Raw genomic sequence first — 20,359 nt, 5'->3', positions numbered from 1 at the left:
GAGGAGTGGCTGGTGGATTTGAACTGCCAGCCTTCTGGTTAGCAGTCAGATGCCTTAGGCACTATGCTACCAGAGCTCCTAGATATAATACAGGTATAATATATTACATGATATATATATATATAATATATATAAGTCAAAGCTGCACTGAAGGAATTGGAGAAAAACAAGGCTCCAGGTATTGATGGGATAGCCATTGAGATGTTTACAAATGGATGCTGCACTAGAGGTACTTACTCATCTATGGCAAGAAATTTGGAGGACAGCTACTTGGCCAACTGACTAGAAAATATCCATGTTTGTACCCATTCCAGAGAAAGATGATTCCACAGAATGTGGAAATTATCAAACAATATCATTAATATCATATGCAAGTAAAATTTTGCTGAAGATAACTCAAAAATGGTTGCAGTAATATATTGACAGGGAGCTTCCAGAAATGCAAGCTGGATTCAGAAGAGGATGTGAAATGAAGGATATCACTGCTGATGTCAGCTGGATCTTGGCTGAAAGCAAAGAATACCAGAAAAGATGTTTACTTGTGTTTTATTGATTGTGCAAAAGCATTCGACTGTGTGGATCATAACAAATTATGGACAACATTGAGAAGAACAGGAATTCCAGAACACTTACTTGTGTGCATGAGGAACCTGCACATAGGCTAGGGGGTTGTCATTCTAACAGAACAAGGGGACACTGCATGGTTAAAAATCAGGAAGACAGTGCATCAGGATTGTATCCTTTCACCATAGTTATTCAATATGTATGCTGAATAAATAATCCAAGAAGCTGGACAATATGAAGAAGAACATGGCATCAGGCTTGGAGGAAGACTCATTAACATCCTGTGATATGAAGATGACACAACATTGCTTGCTGAAAATGAAGATGACTTGAAGCACTTAGTGATGAAGATTAAAGACTACAATCTGCAGTATGGATTACATCTCAACATAAAGAAAACAAAAATCCTCACAACTGGACCAATAAGCAGCATCACAATACATGCAGAAAGGTTTGAAGTTGTCAAAAATTTCCTATTACTTAGTTCCACAATCAACACCAATAGAAACAGCAGTCAAGAAATAAGATGATGTACTATTTGCACTGGGAAAATCTGCTGAAAAAGACCTCTTTAAAGTGCTGAAGAGCAGAGATGTCTCTTTGAAGACTAAGGTGTGCCTAACCCAAGCCATGATGTTTTCCATCACCTCATATGCATGTGAGAGCTGGACAACAAATAAGGAAGACTGAAGAAGAGTTGATGCTTTTGAGTTGTGGTGTTGGTGAAGAATACTTGAAAGTACCATGGACTGCCAGAAGAACTAACAAATCTGTCCTGGAGGAAGTGCAGCTGAAATGATCCTTGAAGTGAGAATGTCCAGACTTCGTGTCACCTACTCTGGTCATGTGGTCAGAAGGGCCCATTCCCTGGAGAAAGACATCATGCTTGGTAAAGTGGAGGGTCAATGAAAAAGAGGAAGGCCCTCAACAAGATGACTGCAATAATAAGCTAAGGTATAGCAAGGAGTTTGAGGCTGGTACAGGACCGGGCAGTATTTCCTTATGTTGTAGGGTCATTATGAGTCAGAGCTGACTCAATGGTACCTAACAACAAGAACTGCATACTAGAAAACCCAAAAAGCAAGCTCACTACCATGGAGTTAATTATGACTCATAGCAACCCTATAGGACAGAGTAGAACTGTCCCATAGTGTTTCCAAGGCTGTAAATCTTTATGGAAGCAGACTGCCTCTCTTTCTTTGTGGAGTGGCTGGTGAATTCGAACTGCTGACCTTTGGGTTAGCAGCCAAATGTTTTAACCACTGTGGAACCAGAGCTCCTATTATTTGCCAGAATAATGAGGAGAAAGAGTTGAGAGAAAGAGCAACAAAGCGTCATTTGTTTTCATCTTTGAAATACAGTTTCTGAAATGCAGGCAGTCTCTGAAATACTTCCCTAAGGTCACTTTGAACAATTTCATAATGCATATTATTAATGTTGACATATATGGATATAGAGTCTATGCTAAGAAAAATGACCAGCTTGTAATAAAGAAAAAATAAATAAATAAATAAAAGGTGGTACCGACTGTCTCAATTAATGAGCATGGAAAGTGAATTTAGCTTTCACTTACACTCTACAGTAACTTTTAAACTGTCTAGACTTGGGAGCTCTGGTGGTGTAGTACCTAAGGCATCTGACTGCTAACCAGAAGGCTGGAGGTTCAAACTCACTAGCCACTCCTCCCAAGGAAGACTGGGCAAACTATTTCCGTAGAGATACCGCCTCAGAAACCCAAGGAGGTGTCACTGTGAGTCGGAATCAACTTGACGACAGTGAGTTTTTTTTTTTTTTTTAATTTTAATTTTTTGGTTTAGACTTGGTTAGGAGTCCCTGGGTGGTGTAAACTGTTAATGTGCTCAGTTGCTAATTGAAAGACTGGTAGTTTAAAGCCCCCCTACCCACAAGCATCTCAGAGGAAAGGCTTGGTGATCTACTTCTGAAAAATCAGCCATTGAAAACCCCATGGAGCACAGTTCTCTAATATACATGGGGTCACCATGGGTTGAATCAACTCGATGGCAACAAGTTGGTTGGTAGACTTGTTAGATTCACACTAATTGATGCATGTTTCAATGTGTCAAATATGACTATCCTTTGCCTCTCTCTTCTCTTTGCTCTGAATTGAAACATGCCTTCTCCTTTGGGGTAAAATGGCAAAAATAAACCTTAGTAGTTCTCTTGAACTTTGGATAGAGTTTTTCAGGCTTAGAGAACAAAGATTAAATTTATTCTTTAATGGACCCTGATCAGAAGCAGGGACAGCGCTACATAACCGTTAAGTTTCATTTGATAGTCTTCCAGTGATAAATTTGCTCACCTTGATAAATCTAGATGTATACTCAATGTGCACAGGAATAATTATTCATGAATCTAAAGAGTGATTTCTTAATTATAGATGCCATAGTTACAATAGGGAGCTCTGGTAACATAGTGGCTAAGACACTTGCCTGCTAACCAGACGGCTGGCGGTTCAAACCCACCAGCCACTCCTCGGAAGGAAGGTTGGGCAATCCTACTTCCGTAGTGATACTGCCTCAGAAACCCAAGGAGGGGTCACTATGAGTTGGGGCCGACTTGATGGCACATAACAACAACAACAACAACAACAACATAGTTACAAAGAAGGGAATCAATTCTACATCAGGTTGAGAGACTTTGATACAAATTTTAACCAGTATTAAATAATAAATTAAATGTATGATATATACTCATTCAGCTGATTGTGCATGTTGCTACATTCACTGATGAACAGTATGTCTCATGTATCAGGGGCATGTCATAAGCTTCTTGGATCTGGAGCTATTGTCTAGGACTTGATACTCTGTCCTTTCGTTGTGGCTGTATGACTAGTTTCTGAGTTTCTGAATAATTTCTGGCTCACCATATTCCCTTTAAAGAGTACTGTGCTCATATACTATTTGGTCCCAGCCAGGTTGTGCTACTTTAGTTCCAAATATGTATTTCTTCATCACTTGGACTTTTGGATACTCAAATACTTGTGATTCTTGTAAAGTACTGGTTTGGGGCCATTTTTCAGCCAGCATCAGTATCATTTAGTAACTCACATTCATATACATTCATAAAAACACATATCTTTAAAGGTATATGTGTGGCATTTAGAATGTGGGGCTTAGGAATGATTCATTTCATATTTCACAACTAACAGCAGAATAGTATACGAGAGCAGTAACAGAAGAGCCAGAATGAAAAAAGTTCATAGATAGTTGTGTTCTAATTTTTATTTCCCTCCATTTCAGACCATTTCAAATCTTTTATAACATCAAAAACCAAAAGCCAATAACTAAACTCACAGTCTTTGAATCAATTCTGACTCATAGTAACCCCCATGGGATTTCCAAGGTTGTAAATCTTTATAGAAGCAGACTGCCTCATCTTTCTTCTGTAGAGCAGGTGATAGGTTGGAACCACCAACTTTTTGGTAACCAGCCAAAGGCCTTCACTAACAGAGCTCCTTTCTATAAAACAGGTTTGTTTAATTTTTTAAATCTCATTCTTTCTGATAAGCAGCCAAAGTGAACAAAGTGAGTATGAAAAGAGAGAAAAATAAAGTCTAGATAATTCATAAACAATAACCAATATTGAATGAATAGCAAGGACACATTACAGAAAAATATTTCCAAAATATTTTGCAATTTACTTTTCTTCCTTCTTTTGTCTTCCTGACATTGAGGCGGAACAAAATTCTTTGCCCCAGGGCAAGAGGGAAGACAGGACCTAGGAGAACACCAGATTGCACAGTGAGTACATTAGTTTCCTCTAATTACAGTAACAATTTGTCACAAATTTAGGGCTGAAGATAACACAAATTTATTCTCTTATAGTTGTAGAGGTCAGAAGTCCAAAACTAGTTTCATTGGGCCAAAATCCAGGTGTCAGTAGGTACACACGCTTCCTCAAGAGGCTCTGGTGGAGAGTCTATATTCTTGCCTTTTCCAGCTTCTAGAACTGCGTTTCTTGGTTCATAGCCCTTCCTCCATCTTCAAAGTTAGTTGTGCAGCATCTTCTCTCTTGGACTCTGCTTCTCTCTGATTCTATTGAATGATCTTTTCTCAATTGACTTTAATCTTCCCCTTTTATAAGGACACTTGTGATGGCATATAGGATCCATACCATAATCCAGGATAATCTCCCCATCTCAAGATCTTTAATTTAATCCATCTGCAGTCTTTGTCACATAAGGTTACCTTCCCAAGTTCCAAGGATTAGAACATGGTCATCATCTGGGGACAATTGTTTAGTCAATAATGAGGACTATGTGATAAATGGGAGGTTCTGCCAGACAGGAAGGAGAAGCCAGGAAAGGGAAAAAGGGGAGAGGAAGAGACATAGTCAGATGCCTCAGCAGCGTGCAGGGAGGCAGCTGAGCGTTCCTATGTACACTCTATCTCCACTGTCCCTGATCATCTGGCCTGGCCCTTCTGACTACCTGCTTTCCTCCTAGGCCCCTGCCTGTCTTTGCTATATATAAGACTGATGTGGTCTAGCTCCTGGGAACATGTCTGTGTTTGCAACTAGTGACTGATGTTTAACTTTGCCCCTGCCTCTGCTTTCTAGACCCCTTAGTCTACCATCTCTTCACGTCAACCTAAGGCTTTTCTAGTCTGGACCCTCTGAACATCTCTCTCCCACCCTGTCCTTTCCTGTCTTGATAATACACTGGACAGAAGAAAACAGTAGCATGGGGAAGAAGAGGGTCAACTTAATTAGTAACACTACAGTATACTATACCACCCAGTTCCTCCTGTTGTTGTTGTTATTTGCTGTCGAGTCGGCCCCGACTCATAGCGACCCCTCCTTGGGTTTCCGAGGCAGTATCACTACGGAAGTAGGATTGCCCAACCTTCCTTCCGAGGAGTGGCTGGTGGGTTTGAACCGCCAGCCTTCTGGTTAGCAGTCAAGTGTTAGGCACTATGCTACCAGAGCTCCTCCAGTTCCTCCTACACCCAACAAAAGAAAGAAAATGAATTCAATTCACTTCTAGAAATGACTTTTCTCCAGAAAAATTGGAAAGCAAATTAAATTTCCTACAGAACAAGATAATGTTCAAACACCAAGATCCTTTAGGGCAGGATGATATATTATTTACTTATTTATATTCCTTTTCTGAACCAGCCCCAACTATCTTGTATTGGCCCTGCAACATGAATGCTTTCAATAATTCAAATCTCATGGGATAAGAGAATTATGTGTGAAAGCTCTGTATATGACACTGCAAATGTTAGTTATAGTTCTCATTTATGATAAATTACTTTTCAGTCAGCGTCAGAAATTCACATGCTGAAGATGGAAAACTGCCTTCCTTCCTTAGGTTCTTTCCACCAATCTAGGAAAAGTTTTCTTTTCAAGGACTTCTAATTTGGACAAATGAGTATCTCTTCATACTTTCTAAAGACCTTTTAGAATAATAGCCATTTAGAACAGTTATAGTATAAAGGTTAAAAGTTTCAACTCTCTGGGCTCAGATTTCAGCTCGACCATTTACCAGGTATTTGACTCTGGATGGTTTACTTAAACCTCTCTGAGCCTTGATTTTCTCTTCTATTAGTATTACACAGAGATAAAAAAAAAATTACCTCACATGTGGCTGTGAGAATTAAATAAGGTAATATGTGTAAAGGATGTGGACCAGCATTCCAGTAAACACTCAGTAAATGTTAGCTACTTAGTATTTAGTAATTGAAGTCTTTATAAAATACGGTTGAATTTTATTGTTGAAAAAATATTTATGATGTATAAAATATAAATGAAGTATGACTCAGTTTAATGGATGACTTTTTTCTATTCAATTCTTAAAAACACTTCATCATAACAAAGTTTAGGCATCCATTTAAGAGCAGAGAGATATCTCTCTTTACTCAAGTAAAGACAGGAAAAAAATAAAAAGAAATATTCCATTTTCACAATGGGGTGAAAAGCTACTAAGTAAGGAATAAATACAACTTCTTTTCTATCTTTTTTTCCCCCATGTCATACAAGTCCTGGTAAATCAGAACAAATTTGAATGACTCATTTCATTTCAAGTTAAGATATCACATATTGGTAGTAAGTTGTGGGAAATAGCAAATTGTTTGGGAGGTGAGGATGGACAAAGAAGAAAATGTCTATTGTCTTGGAAGCAGACATACAAACGTGGCACCAAGCCTAGCACTGGACTCTCAGGCCTGCCTGGTGCTTCAACATTGCATTCTTCTCAGACAAGATAATGGGCTGCTTACATACTTGTGTCAAGATCAGCTTTGCTAGCATGACTAAGTGCACCCACCATGTTTGTCAGTGAGCAATATGGCCCAGGTCTGCTCCTATGAAACCAAGCATGAACAATGTGATAGCTATAATCCTCAGAGTTCCTTATCTTTGCTTTCTGGATTGCACACAGCTTCTTTCTTACTCAGCAGTATAGTAGCCTGGAAAGGAACTGTTAAAAGGAAATAAAGCAATGCCTGATTAAACATGAGGTCCGTGTTTCCACAGTCCTTGGTACGTACGCATCAGCAGCAGCTAGAACAGGGAGCATGTGCAGCATGCAGAAGGTTCCTCCAACTATATAAAACCTGCTTTGCAATCCAATAGTGGAAAGATGGCACTGTGAACTATGTCCTGTTTCCCTGAAGACTGTTGATTCAGTGAATCATTTTCAAGAAGGCAACAGACAATTTTTTTGTTTGTTAAAATGCATATCTGTGATCATCAACATCACAACAGACCATACTATTAATTCTCCTTCATCTGAGACTAAACTTTCTATAGAAGGATTGTTGTTTTATCAATGAGGAATACAGATAGGAAATATTCTGCCTTAAGCTTCAGCTACAGAGGCCAATCTGTTAGAAGATTAAGAAACATGCTTGAGCTCAAAATGTGAAATCCTTATTAAATCTTTGGCCATCATGTCTTCTTTAACTAATAGTCTATGTTAAATTTGAGCAAAGTATTTTCTCTGCTTTTTTTAACACCCCTATAAGAAACACTGTCAGATTAGTATGGCTGTTACCACAAAACAGAACCAAAGAAGGATAAAGCTACCCTGACCTTTTTTCATCATCTCACTATTGCACCAGGACCATTTGCAATGAATAACTCACCAGTTCCATTGTTGAGAAATTCTATTTATGGAAAAGATTTTTTCCCCAAGCTATACCTACAAATGATGATTGCTCTTTATTTCAATTAGGGATTTAACAATAATTTCTTATATAGTAAAGTGGTACATAGGGTTAAAAAAAGGTGAAAATAAAGGCTTTGAAATCACATTCTGTGACTTTTTTTTTTTAATAGAAAGCCCAGGTTGACATAACTATTGTCTTCGGTGGGGCTATGGAATGCCATAAATTATAACTTGAGATGATTTGTATAGAATTTTTTCATTGTTACTTAAATGTCTTGATAGGATCTACATTTCTCAGAATCATGCATCCCTTTAAAGAAGAGCAATAGGGGCAATAAACATTCCTATAATTGATGTGTCACATTTTTAAACAGAGTTGCCATTCCTTCCCACAATGCCAAATCAGACAATGTGGAGTTGGCGTGTTTCATAATGTGCTACTCTAATCATTCAGGTCACTTGGAAGGTTTGCAAAAATCAAATGCCTCAAAACTCTTAGATAATGTGAATAATATTCCCTTCTTCATTCCCCATAAAATGTAACTTAATTCACATATGTGGTTTAATAAAACATTTCTACCTTTTCTAAATTCCTTTTTAATATATGATATAATAATTATATGATATTTGTGGATACTTTATTAACTTCGTAGCTCCAAGTTTTGGCAGTTTATTTTTCACCAAAATGATAAGCTTTTATGTTGTTGTTGTTGTTGTTAGATGCCATCGAGTCATTTCTCATAGCGATCCCATGCACAGCAGAATGAAACACTGCCCAATCCTGTGTCAGCTCCATGATCCTCAATATACCTGAGCCCATCATTGCAGCCACCATGTCAATCCATCTCGTTGAAGGCCTTCCCCTCTTTTGTCAACCCTCCACCCTACCAAACATGACATCCTTCTCCAGGGAATGGTCCCTTCTTACAACATGACCAAAGTAGGTGAGATGAAGTCTGGCCATTCTCGCTTTCAAGGAGCATTTTGGGTGCACTTCCTCCACGACAGATCTGTTAGTTCTTTTAGCAGTCCATGGTACTTTCGCATTCTTCGCCAGCACCACAACTCAAAAGCATCAGCTCTTCTTTGGTCTTCCTTATTCATTGTCCAGCTCTCACATGCATACAAGGCGATTGGAAATATCATGGCTTGTGTCAGGCGCACCTTAGTCCTCAAGGAGATATCCTTGCTCCTCAGCACTTGATAGAGTTCCTTCGCAGTTGACTTTCCCAATGCTACACGTTGTCTAATGTCCTGACTGCTGCTTCCATTGGCATCGATTGTAGAACCAGGCAATGTGAATTCTTTGACAACCTCAATCTTCTCTCCATTTATTGTGATGCTGCTCATTGGTCCAGTTGTGAGGATTTTTGTTTTCTTTATATTGAGATGTAATCCATACTGCAGACTGTATTCTTCAACCCTCATCAGTAAGTGCCTCAAGTCATCCTCACTTTCAGCAAGTAAAGTTGTATCATCTGCATATCTCAGGTTGTTAATGATTCTTCCTCCAATCCTGATGCCACGTTTTTCTTCATATAGTCCAGCTTCTTGGGTTATTTGCTCAGCATATAGATTGAATAAGTGTGGGGAAAGGATACAGCCCTGACACACTTTCTTCTTGATTTTAAACCATATAGTGTCCCCTTGTTTGGTTTGAATGACAGCCTCCTGGTCAAGGTACAGGTTCCTCGTGAGTACAATCAAGTGTTTGGGAATTCCCATTCTTCTCAACGTTATCCATAATTTGTCATGATCCACAAAATCAAATGCCTTTGCATAGTCAATAAAACACAAGTAAACATCTTTCTGGTATTCTTTGCCTTGAACCAAGATCCATCTGACAACAGTTATGATATCCCTTGTTCCACATCCTCTTCTAAATCCAGCTTGCACCTCTGGAAGCTCTCTGTCAATACTGCTGCAACCGTTTTTGAATTATCTTCAGTAAGATCTTACTTGCGTGTGATATTAATGATATTGTTCTATAATTCCCACAATCTGTGGGGTCACCTTTCTTTGGAATGGGTATAAATATGGATCTCTTGCAGTCAGTTGGCCAGGTAGCTGTCTTCCAAATCTCTTGGCATAACCGAGTGAGTGCCTCCAATGGGGCATCTGTTTCTTGAAATATCTCAGTGGGTATTCCATCAATTCCCAGAGCTTTGTTCTTCACCAATTCTTTCATTGAAGCTTCGACTTCCTCCTTCAGTACCATTGGTTCTAGATCATATGCCACTTCCTGAAATGGATGAAGATCGACCAGTTCTTTTTGGTACAGTACTCTGTGTATTCCTGCCATCTTCTTTTGATGTCTCCTGCATCATTCAATATTTTGCTCATAGAATCTCTCAATATTGCAACTCGAGGCTTAAATTTTTTCTTCAATTCTTTCAGCTTGAGAAATGCCAAGTGTGTTCTTCACTTTTGGTTCTCAAACTCTAGGTCTTTGCACATTTCATTATAGTAATTGGTTTTGTCTGCTCGAGCTTCTCTTTGAAATCTTCTGTTCAGCTCTTTTACCTTGTCATTTCTTCCATTTGCTTTAGCTACTCTCTGCTCAAGGGCAAGTTTCAGAGTCTCTTCTGTCATCCATTTTGGTCTTCTCTTCTTTTCTTGTCTTTTTAGTGATCTCTTGCTTTCTTCATGGATAATGTTCTTGATATCCTCCCACAATTCTTCTGGTTTTTGGTTATTGGTGTTCAATGCATCTAATCTATTCTTTAGATGGTCTCTAAATTTAGGAAGGATATATTCTAGATCCTATTTTGGCTCTCTTGGACTTATTTTAATTGTCTTTAACTTCAAGTAGAACTTGCATTTGAGCAGTTGATGGTCTTCATAGAACCTTACAAAGGTTCTGTGCTAGCAGAATTCTACAAGTTTCTCCAAAACCATACTCACTGCCATTGAATTGATTCTGACTTTAGCGACCCTTCCCAGTCCCTGGTTAGTCAATCAAATACTAACCTATATATGACTGTGAAGGGACTTTGCTCTTGTAATTAATGTCCCTAGTCAGTTGACTTTAAATGACAGAGTTTGTCTGGATGTCCCTGATCTAAACACAAAAGCTCATTAAAAATCAGAAAAGGAAGGCAGAATGGAGAGTCAGGGAGATTTGAAGCATATGATGCATCATTGCTGGCTTTTAAGATGGAGGTGGTCTTAAGACAAGGAATGTGGGTGTCTTCTAGAAGTTGAGAATAACACGGACCAACAATTAGCAAAGAAAGCTAACACTCCTATAATCACATGGAAAAAATTACACCAATAATCTGAATGTGCTGGGAAGAAAATTCTTCCCCAGAATCTCTAATTAAGAGTCCAGCCCAGTGGTCTTGCGGATTTCAGAACTGTACGCAGAGTGTCTGGACAAGCTCCCTGGATGGACTTCTGATCTTTAGAACTCTAAGATAATAAATAAATCTTGTTTTAAGCCACTAAATTTTATTATTTTATTACACAGCAATGGAAATCTAATACAAGTTCTGACACTCCTAATATTTTTAGCTAATTTATTTTTAAATATTATGTTTCAAATCATAATTGGCTTCAACAATGTAGAAAACTTATTTTATCTTTAATAATTATTGGACTAAAACATCTTATTCTCCAAAAATATCATATTAGCCATAATAAGCTTCCAAAAACATTCAAAGCTTTTATGATAGTTAACAGCAGAAATAATAATAATAAAGCAGAAATAGGGTAATTTTTCTCCTCTAAAAGATTAACTTTTAAGATTCAAAATCATTTGTGGAAAAACTAGTATTTTATACTCAAATTACTAAAAAATGTGTTTTTATCTCTATCCACAAAAAATTTAAATATTTTCTCTTCCTTCAATCTTTTCTTTTGAAAGCAGAGGGAGGAATAAACCTCCTCATATGATTTCCATTGCTGTAGTAATATTTGCACATACTTCATAATTTCTCTTGGAAATATTTACTGTCAGTATAATTCCTATACTCAGTATAGGGAATACAATCCAGTTTAATTAAAGAAAAGCATTTGCACAGCCACTTTGGCTGGACTTTATGCAAATACAGAAAATGACAAATCTGAAATTAATTACCAAATGTCTGACATTGAAAGAGTAATTCATCAAAGCACAAGTTTTCCAAGTATGAATCCTACAAAATCTAATTCCATGGTTCCTGGAAGATCTCCTCCTCTATTGTGATGATAACTAGCATTGGAAAACATCTACAACAGACCATGTTTTATATTTAGCTCAGCCATGCAAAATTCCAGGTGGAGAATATTCTCTATGTGGAAGATTTCAAAAGGATGATCTATTTAGACATAGATGTAACCTATGTCTTATTTTTATTTATTTATTTTGTCTTTTATCTCCAATGATTGTCTTGGAAAGACAGACACATTTTATCTTTTGTATTTCAACAGCCCCAATTTGATTTGATAAGTTAGAGCAGCCAAGTGCACTAAGCTTTTATGGACCACTTCTGTGATTTGCAATCTTCACAGCAGCAATTTGTTTTGCCTTTTGTGAGCACCCATCAGGTATACATCAAAGCAAGAGGACCAGCAAGCCTCAAGAGAAATTTATTGAGAGAAAAAAGTTGACTCAGATACTTGGTTGTGAGATCCTTAATAACTTATCATTTTATCAAATGTTAGAAAATGAGAACTAAGTGGAGGGAAATTGATGCTACTATTGAACATTGTCCTAGGTAGTGAAGATACCATCATACCCATCATACCTGTGCATTTAAAAAGGATTTAAAGATTAGTGCTAAATGCAAACTGGGTGATATACAATATTTCCTGTCTACTGGATATTGAATGCAGAAACTGCAAAGGCAGTTACCAACAGATTTATTGAACATCGCCAATAAAAGAGCAGAAAGTCGGAGACATAAATAAGAAATGAGAAGAAATACAAAGTTAATTTCTGACAATTCAGAATTGTTTCAAAAAATTTAGGATGCATAGGACAACAAATATCTTACAAGAGGAACACAAAGGACAAGCGTTATTTCTTTCACAGTGCTTAGTAAAGTCTGATTTATCTTTCCTTGTGACATAAATCACTTCACCTCAGATTTGAGTTTTAGAATTCTTATAGTCCTGGCCATCCCAGAGTGAATCAGCTCCATGTAAGTGCTGTTTGCAGCTTCACACAAAAGGGATGTAACTTCCTAGTAAAAGCAATGAAGAACATCTCTATATAACCCTGTTCAGTTAAACTCCAAACAATTAGCCATCAGTTATACAAGGAGCAATGTCCTCAAACTGCTCAGTGTTGAGAGTCAACAGGGGCACTTGGTAAAAACACAAATTTCCAGGCTCAACTCCAGATAAGATGAATTTACATAAAGATGCTAACCAGGACAGAATTGAACTTGCATCTTATTATTGCCAAATTCTGATGAAAAAATCATATATAGTTCATAACAAAATTACTCCTCACGGTTGGTTATACAATCAACTGATCAGAGAGCTTCTAAATATTACATATAATCTACTGCCCAAATGCCTAAGGCATTTGACTGCTACCATAAGGCTGGAGGTTCAAACCCACCAGCTACTCCTATGAAGGAAGATTGGGCAATCTACTTGTAGAGACACTGCCTTGGAAACCCAAGGAGGGGTCAGTATGAGTTGGAAATGACTCGATGGCAGTGAGTTTTTTTTTACATTTTTTATTATAGACCTGATCATTTAGGGTGATTGTGGTATTTGAAAGTTTAGAAGTTTCAGTCCACCCACGGGCACCTTGAAAGAAAGATCTGGTGATCTACTTCCACAAATATCAGCCATTGAAAACCCTATGGAGAACAATTGTACTCTGACAATCATAGGGTCATCATGAGTCAGATTTTACTGGATGGCAAGTGGTTGGTTCCTAGCCTAGGAAAATTGGGTGTCTTTCCACAGCATCTTAGTTTGTATGTAATAAATGTTGATTGAATAATTCTTGGTATATAAAAAAATCAAGTTCTTAAATACAGTTTCATGAGAAATCATGCATATCAACAAACAATTGTAAAATGTTAGAATATAGATCAGTGTAACATATTGAGATTGCAGCAGAGAATATAGCTAATTCTGCATAATGTGGATTATCTCTTTGTATATCTAGCTAGTACTTAGCACAGCGCCTGCAGTGTTCTCAATAAATGTTTCTTGAGAGATAAGAAATAAATGACTTATACTACTATCTCACATCAATAGTAACCAAAAGAGTCAGTGCATTGGGACTACTTAGCCTTGGAGGATGTGGTGCTGATGAAAAGTTCTTTCTCGAAGAGGCTGAGTTTGATATACCTGTGCAACAGACAGATGGAGATATTTCTATAACGGTCTGGAGGTCAAGTCTGGAGATAAGAGTCATTTCACCTTTGCTCTCGAAATGAGAAGGCCCTGAAGTCCAGAAAAAAAGATGCACATGTGCACAAGGTATGAGAAGCTTTGATTGTGAATGGATAAGACTAGATTGAGGTTTTAATGACCCTTATTCTTTACCTCCAGGTATCTTCTTCTGACGAGGGATTTTTGTTACATAATTGTAACTCCAAACCAAACTCAATGCCATCGAGTCGATTCCAACTCACAGTGGAGTGACCCCCATTGGGTTTCCGAGGCTGTAAATCTTTATGGAAGTAGATCACTCTGCCTTCTGTGGAGCGCCTGGTGGGGTTTGAACTGCTGACCTTCTGGTGAGCAGCCAAATGCCTCATCCACTATGCCACCAGAGCTCCTTTATATAATTATAGAAAAGTATATTTTCTAGCCTACTTTTGTAATATTTTCCAATAATATTTGATGTCCAGAAGAACATTGAAGGCAAATTTTCCTTAACTCCTCTCTGAAACAAATACAGAACGATCCTTTATGCTGTTAGCAGTATCAGATTAACCAAAAAGCAAGGTGAGCAAGGCTTACTTATGCTTATTTACTAATCTGTAGTGAACACTTTCACATCACATCAAAAATTTGGTGAAATCCATGTGAAACTGCATAATTAGCAAATCAATCTGCATATGGGAAATAATGGAATTAGGAGTTGCAGATTACCCAAAAGTTTTGGAAAAATTTTAAATATTATTGAGGTGAACGTAATGAGCTTTCTCAGTTACAATCGAAAATTGTGTTTGCTTGCATCATGATCAAGCTTTATGCATAGTAGCCAACAGCAATAAAATGGATACAAGAAATCCTATTTGTGAAATGAGGAATATTTAAGTATGAAACACAATTTCAAAGGTTATATATGCTAATGAAAATTGACAAACTAGAAACCAAGTTCCATGTGACTTAAGCCTTAGTAGTGAGGGGTGGATGTAGATGTTGTTACTGGTAGTCCATTTCTATCAGATATCTACAGACATACACTACCTTGGAAGAAACCTAGGTCAAACAACTTCATCCAAATTAGGAGCTGAGTTGTTATATGGCACATGCATCTCCTTATTGTCTATAAAGTGGCTTTTCCTGTTGGATCCCTCAGGTGTAAAGAGGGCTAAAAACTATTTTTGAATTAGAAAAACTGTCCATTCTAACTATCCCGTATTTGTTGGAATAGATTATGAAAAATAAATAAATAAACAAATTAATAAACAAATAAAATGAAAAACAATGAATTAGGTAGTACCAGAAATTACATAGGATCATTGGGTGGCATAAACAGTTAAGCACTCAACTATCAGATGGAAGATTGACAGTTCAAATCCATCCAGACATGCCTTGGAAGAGAGGCCTGGTGATCTTCTTTCAAAAGGTACCAGCCTTGTAAACCCTGTGGAGACGTCTACACTGTACAGGTGGAGTCAGCGTGAGCTGGAACCAAGAGCAACCCACAACAGCATGAGAGTAAATGAAAACTCTTATTCAGTCATTTTCAAGGGATCTCTTAGTTTTTAAAGAAATGCAATTGCTCACATTTAGGATGAGGAATGGAAGCCATCAGTGCCCATTCTTGACATTTTAAAGTAATAAGATTCAGATTTTGCTTTTTATACTTATCTTGTACCATGTTGTTGTTGTTGTTATGTGCCGTCGAGTCAGCCCTGACTCATAGCGACCCCTCCTTGGGTTTCCGTGGCAGTATCACTACGGAAGTAGGATTGCCCAACCTTCATAAATTACTCAGACTTTTCCCTCAGCATGAAATAGCATGCAGCATGTTGTTTATCAAATCTTTTTCTTGTCATAAGTAGCATTTATCTTGCAGAAGCCTGTCAGTCAAGCAGTATCCACTCACTCATAAAGTATAATAATCTAAGGTAGGCTTCCTTTAATAATCAAACAAATCCTAGAAAATAGGATTGACTGGTAAAAACTGAAAACAATGAGTGGCTTGATCAATTTGTGGTCTCTGTTGGGTCAAACCCATATCAAATCAGGGAGGGTTTTGCCAACAGTATGGAAAGTCTGCATACTATTTACCAAGGCAAGAGTAGCAGTAAAAGACTGCCTTGGGACAGGAAAAGAAGCACTTACATGTATCACTAGACTCTAGAATAGCACCTTTTTCAGTATGACAAATTCTATGAACTGGTAATTATTTGTATGTATATTTCTTTACAATATTTCTATCTTTTGAAAGCCAAACCTTTAATCTCACCTCAGAATTGAAAACATGATGATACCTATGCACATTGGTCATCTTGTCACACAGATGGCAGCCACTGTCTGTGCTCTTTGGCTCCACGTTGCCATGCTCATTGATGGTGCTCCAATTTCACAGTCAATTTTGACTGAGTAGTTTCACATCTGCTCACATTCAGCCAAGCCACTCATACTGGTTGTCACAACTGGGGCCTCTCTGCTCCTGAACTGGTTCCCCCAGTCTAGCCTCACATCTTATCTTTCTTATCAAAATCAAGCCCCTGTTTGGCCCAAACCAGACTTTTTCAGTCTTTTTTATGGAATATCTTTTCTGGTGAACAGATAAGCATTCTAGCTCCCTGCTGGAAGTGGGGATCTGGCTTTGTCCATATTCTTAAGTTTTACTTCTGCTAAGCTACAGGCTCTGTCTGAGGACTTGCATTTGTCTTGTCAGCTTTCCTATCCATTATGCTACCCAGTGACAGATTCTCAGATGTGGACTGCCTGATGGGCCATGCTATTGAATACCAGCTCTACACTCCCAGTTGGAATACCCAATTGTTAAGCATTGACTTGGACTGAGTGTTGGCTTTTCTCCTGACTGTAGTCATAATTTCATGAGGATCCATCCTCCATCCATTCACTCATCCATCCATCTATCTATCCACTCGCCCATTCATCCACTAATTTTTTCATTCATCCATCTTTTAATTCACTTATTCATTCTCATTTAGTATGTAGGCTCATTCTGTGGTAGGCTTGTGTTTAGTGCTAGGGATATAATGATTTCTAAGACATACATTATCTCTGCTCTAGCAAGAGAGACAGATGGTTAAATAAACAATTATAATAAATTGTGATAAACAGCTCCTCACACTTCTGCCTGAGTAGGAATGTTTAGTGCCAGGTTTCCACTCATTCTTGCCCCACTTCTCTGTGAACACACAGTTATACCCTGCTTAGGCCAAACAGACCAATATATTCAGTTCTCTTATTGAGGAATTTAGAGAAAAACAACAACAATCATTTCAATACAGGAGAGAAAGCATTTGTAGTATATTAATAGTTATATACTAACTCCTTAGATTTATATGGAGTTTCTCAGAACTCAAACACCTTTATTTACAGACTTTATTCAATCTTCAGAGCATACTTGTGAGGTAGAAGCAGATTAGGAGTCATTTTCATCTTCATTTTATGAAAAAGTAACCAAGGTTCATGGAAGTTAAAAGAGCTACAGTAAAGCTTGTTGTTGTTGTTGTTGTTATGTGCCGTCGAGTCGGCCCCGACTCATAGCGACCCCTCCTTGGGTTTTCGAGGCAGTATCACTACGGAAGTAGGATTGCCCAACCTTCCTTCCGAGGAGTGGCTGGTGGGTTTGAACCGCCAGCCGTCTGGTTAGCAGGCAAGTGACTTAGCCACTATGCTACCAGAGCTCCTTACAGTAAAGCTTAGAGATGAAATTAAAAACAAGTCTTAATATTTCTAATACACAATCCTATCTACTTCACTAATAGGCAATAAAAACTTCTACAGTTTTTAAAATTTTAGTGATGCCAACTCCATCTATCACTGCCTACATTTTTAAATAGGCTCACAGTATAGCCACCTATTCTGAAGAGATGAGAAAAGATAACACGTGGAAGTCTAAAGTGTTGATTTATCGCTCATAAAATATTTACTACTTTAATCTACGAACCCAAACAGGGAGGTGGAAAGATAAAATCACTTGTGTCTTATCTTTGAAAGATGTGCAATCATTACTAAACCTTCAGAAAAACAGCAGGTAGCTCTTTAAACATTTTTCAAAGAACACTTGGAAACACTGATTCATGACTGAAGCTCTCCCGTGGTATTTTCCTTTCTATCACCCCTTTCTGGGTAAGATTCGTCCTTTCATCAGTTGTTGTCATATTTAATTAGATTCATCAGAATGTGTTATGTATTGTTTGTTTAGTCTTCTCTTTTGTTTCTATGCATACCAATGTGATTTTCATTTCTCCAAACAGTCTATGTCCTTGAAACTGCAGGTAAGATTTTCCTACTATGATCACCTTCCTTATGTTCACCAGAGGAGGTGGTTTTACTTATTTATTCACTTTTTGAAATTGTCATTTGGGTTAAAGTTTACAGAGCAAATTCGTTTTCCATTCAATAATCCATATATGTTCTGTTTTTGTGACATTTACTGGACTTCCCACACCGTAACAGCATTCTTCCCATTTCTCTTTGTGTCTACCCTTTCACTTCATCCTTCTTTTCCATCCCCTTTTACGTATCTAGCTCTGTTCCTGGGAAAATGCTGTCCTCTTGATCCCCTATGCTTGATTGTTCAAATGAATGCATACCTTCTTGATATTACCGTCCACCTCATAGGCCTGTCTATAATTGGTTTGTAGTTGAGTCACAAGGGTTTAGTTCAGTTCCTAGCTTGTCTAAGGGCCATACTCTGAGGAGACCACCAGTCTTCATCAGACCAGTAAGCCTGGTCTTTTTTTTAAAATGATTTTGAGTTTTGTTCCACATTTTCCCCAACTCTATGTGGGACCTCTTATTGTGATCCCTTTCAGAGTATTGGTAGCCAGGCTACTAAGAATGGCAAAGTAAGCCATTACTCTGTCTTTAAAAAGTGTTTGTATCTTTCAAGAATCTCTATTATGCATGAATAAGAACACAGTTTATATCACAGTTACAGGTAAATAGCTATAGCGAATCAAAAGTATAACTACACAACAGTATACAAAGATCATTTCAGTAAGTATTTATGTGTTTTGGGAGAAGCAAGTTGATATTTTCTTTACTGAAGGAGCTTTTGGTGGGGGAAAATATATGCCAGTTTATACTGTGATCATACTTCTAAAAATCACAGTCACTTTACACAACTAACATGACATGACCAGTGAGGTTGGGCCAGGCGCTCTGGTTATTCCCCTAACTCAAGGACACAGGTTGACAAAATTTCATCCAGACATGTGATTGCAAGTTCACCAGTAATGGGAGGATTTTGGAGATGACACATTGGGTCTGAAAGTTTCTTCTCAGAAGTGACACAGAACTTATGCTCATATTTCACTGACCAAAGTTAAGTCCTAGGACACTCTAAACCTAAAAGGGCAAGAAAGTATAGTTCTACCATGTGCTCAGAAGGAAAACTGTCAGTATTGGTGAACAGTAATAAGGCTTCCACAGAATGATGAGATGGGTGTGCACTGCCCAAGTATCCCTCATGCCATAAGAAATGCCAATTATGTGGACCATAATAAAATTTTAAGAAAAATATCAGAAATTCTCCAGATTACTAAGAATTACATTGTTATAAGTAAGAGGGGGAGAGATGTGCAGTTGTACACATCGACTGTCTCCACTGCTTGCAAAGGTTGATTTTCTCAATGTCAATTCAAAGAAAATGACTTTCACAGAGGAGGGCAATACTTTTATAAAGGATAGGTAAATATTGGAAAAATGAAAAAAATAAAGGAATGATAGTTTTCACATTAAAAATAGATATATAGAATTTGCTCTGTAAACTTTCACCCAAAACACAATAAAAAATTTTTAAAAATAATAGATACATATACACAGAATATGTTAACTCAAGTCTGCCATGAGTATGTTAATTCAAGTCTGCCATGAAACAGAGACCAGAGATTAGGTATGCAAGAGATTTATGGGAGAGGGAGCAAGAGAAAGTGGAGAGAACTTCAGACTACATTTTCCTATAATCCATTTTCCTAAGATAAATTTTTGTATATATATACACACACACACACATATAAGCTTTACTGGTTTTGCTTCTCTAGAGAACCTAGCCTAACACAAGTATATTACAGCTGAATTTAGAGACTATCTCAAGAATAGATTTGATGCATTGAACACTAATGACCAAAGACCAAATGAGTCATAATGGATGTCATACATGAAGAAAAAAAAAAAAAAAGTCATTGAAAAGAAAGGAAAGAAAGAAAAGATCAGAATGGACATTAGGAAAGATTCTCATATTCTATGTGCTCTTGAACATAGAATAGCTAAAACAAAGAAATAACAGAAGATTTCAAAGTGAAGCTTGAGAAGACAAAGTAAAATATTATA

Source organism: Orycteropus afer, unplaced genomic scaffold (genome assembly GCF_000298275.1).
Source record: "Orycteropus afer afer isolate SDZICR_OR568_19922 unplaced genomic scaffold, OryAfe1.0 scaffold00028, whole genome shotgun sequence".
Taxonomy (NCBI): domain Eukaryota; kingdom Metazoa; phylum Chordata; class Mammalia; order Tubulidentata; family Orycteropodidae; genus Orycteropus; species Orycteropus afer.
Note: the sequence above shows the minus strand (reverse complement) of the source record.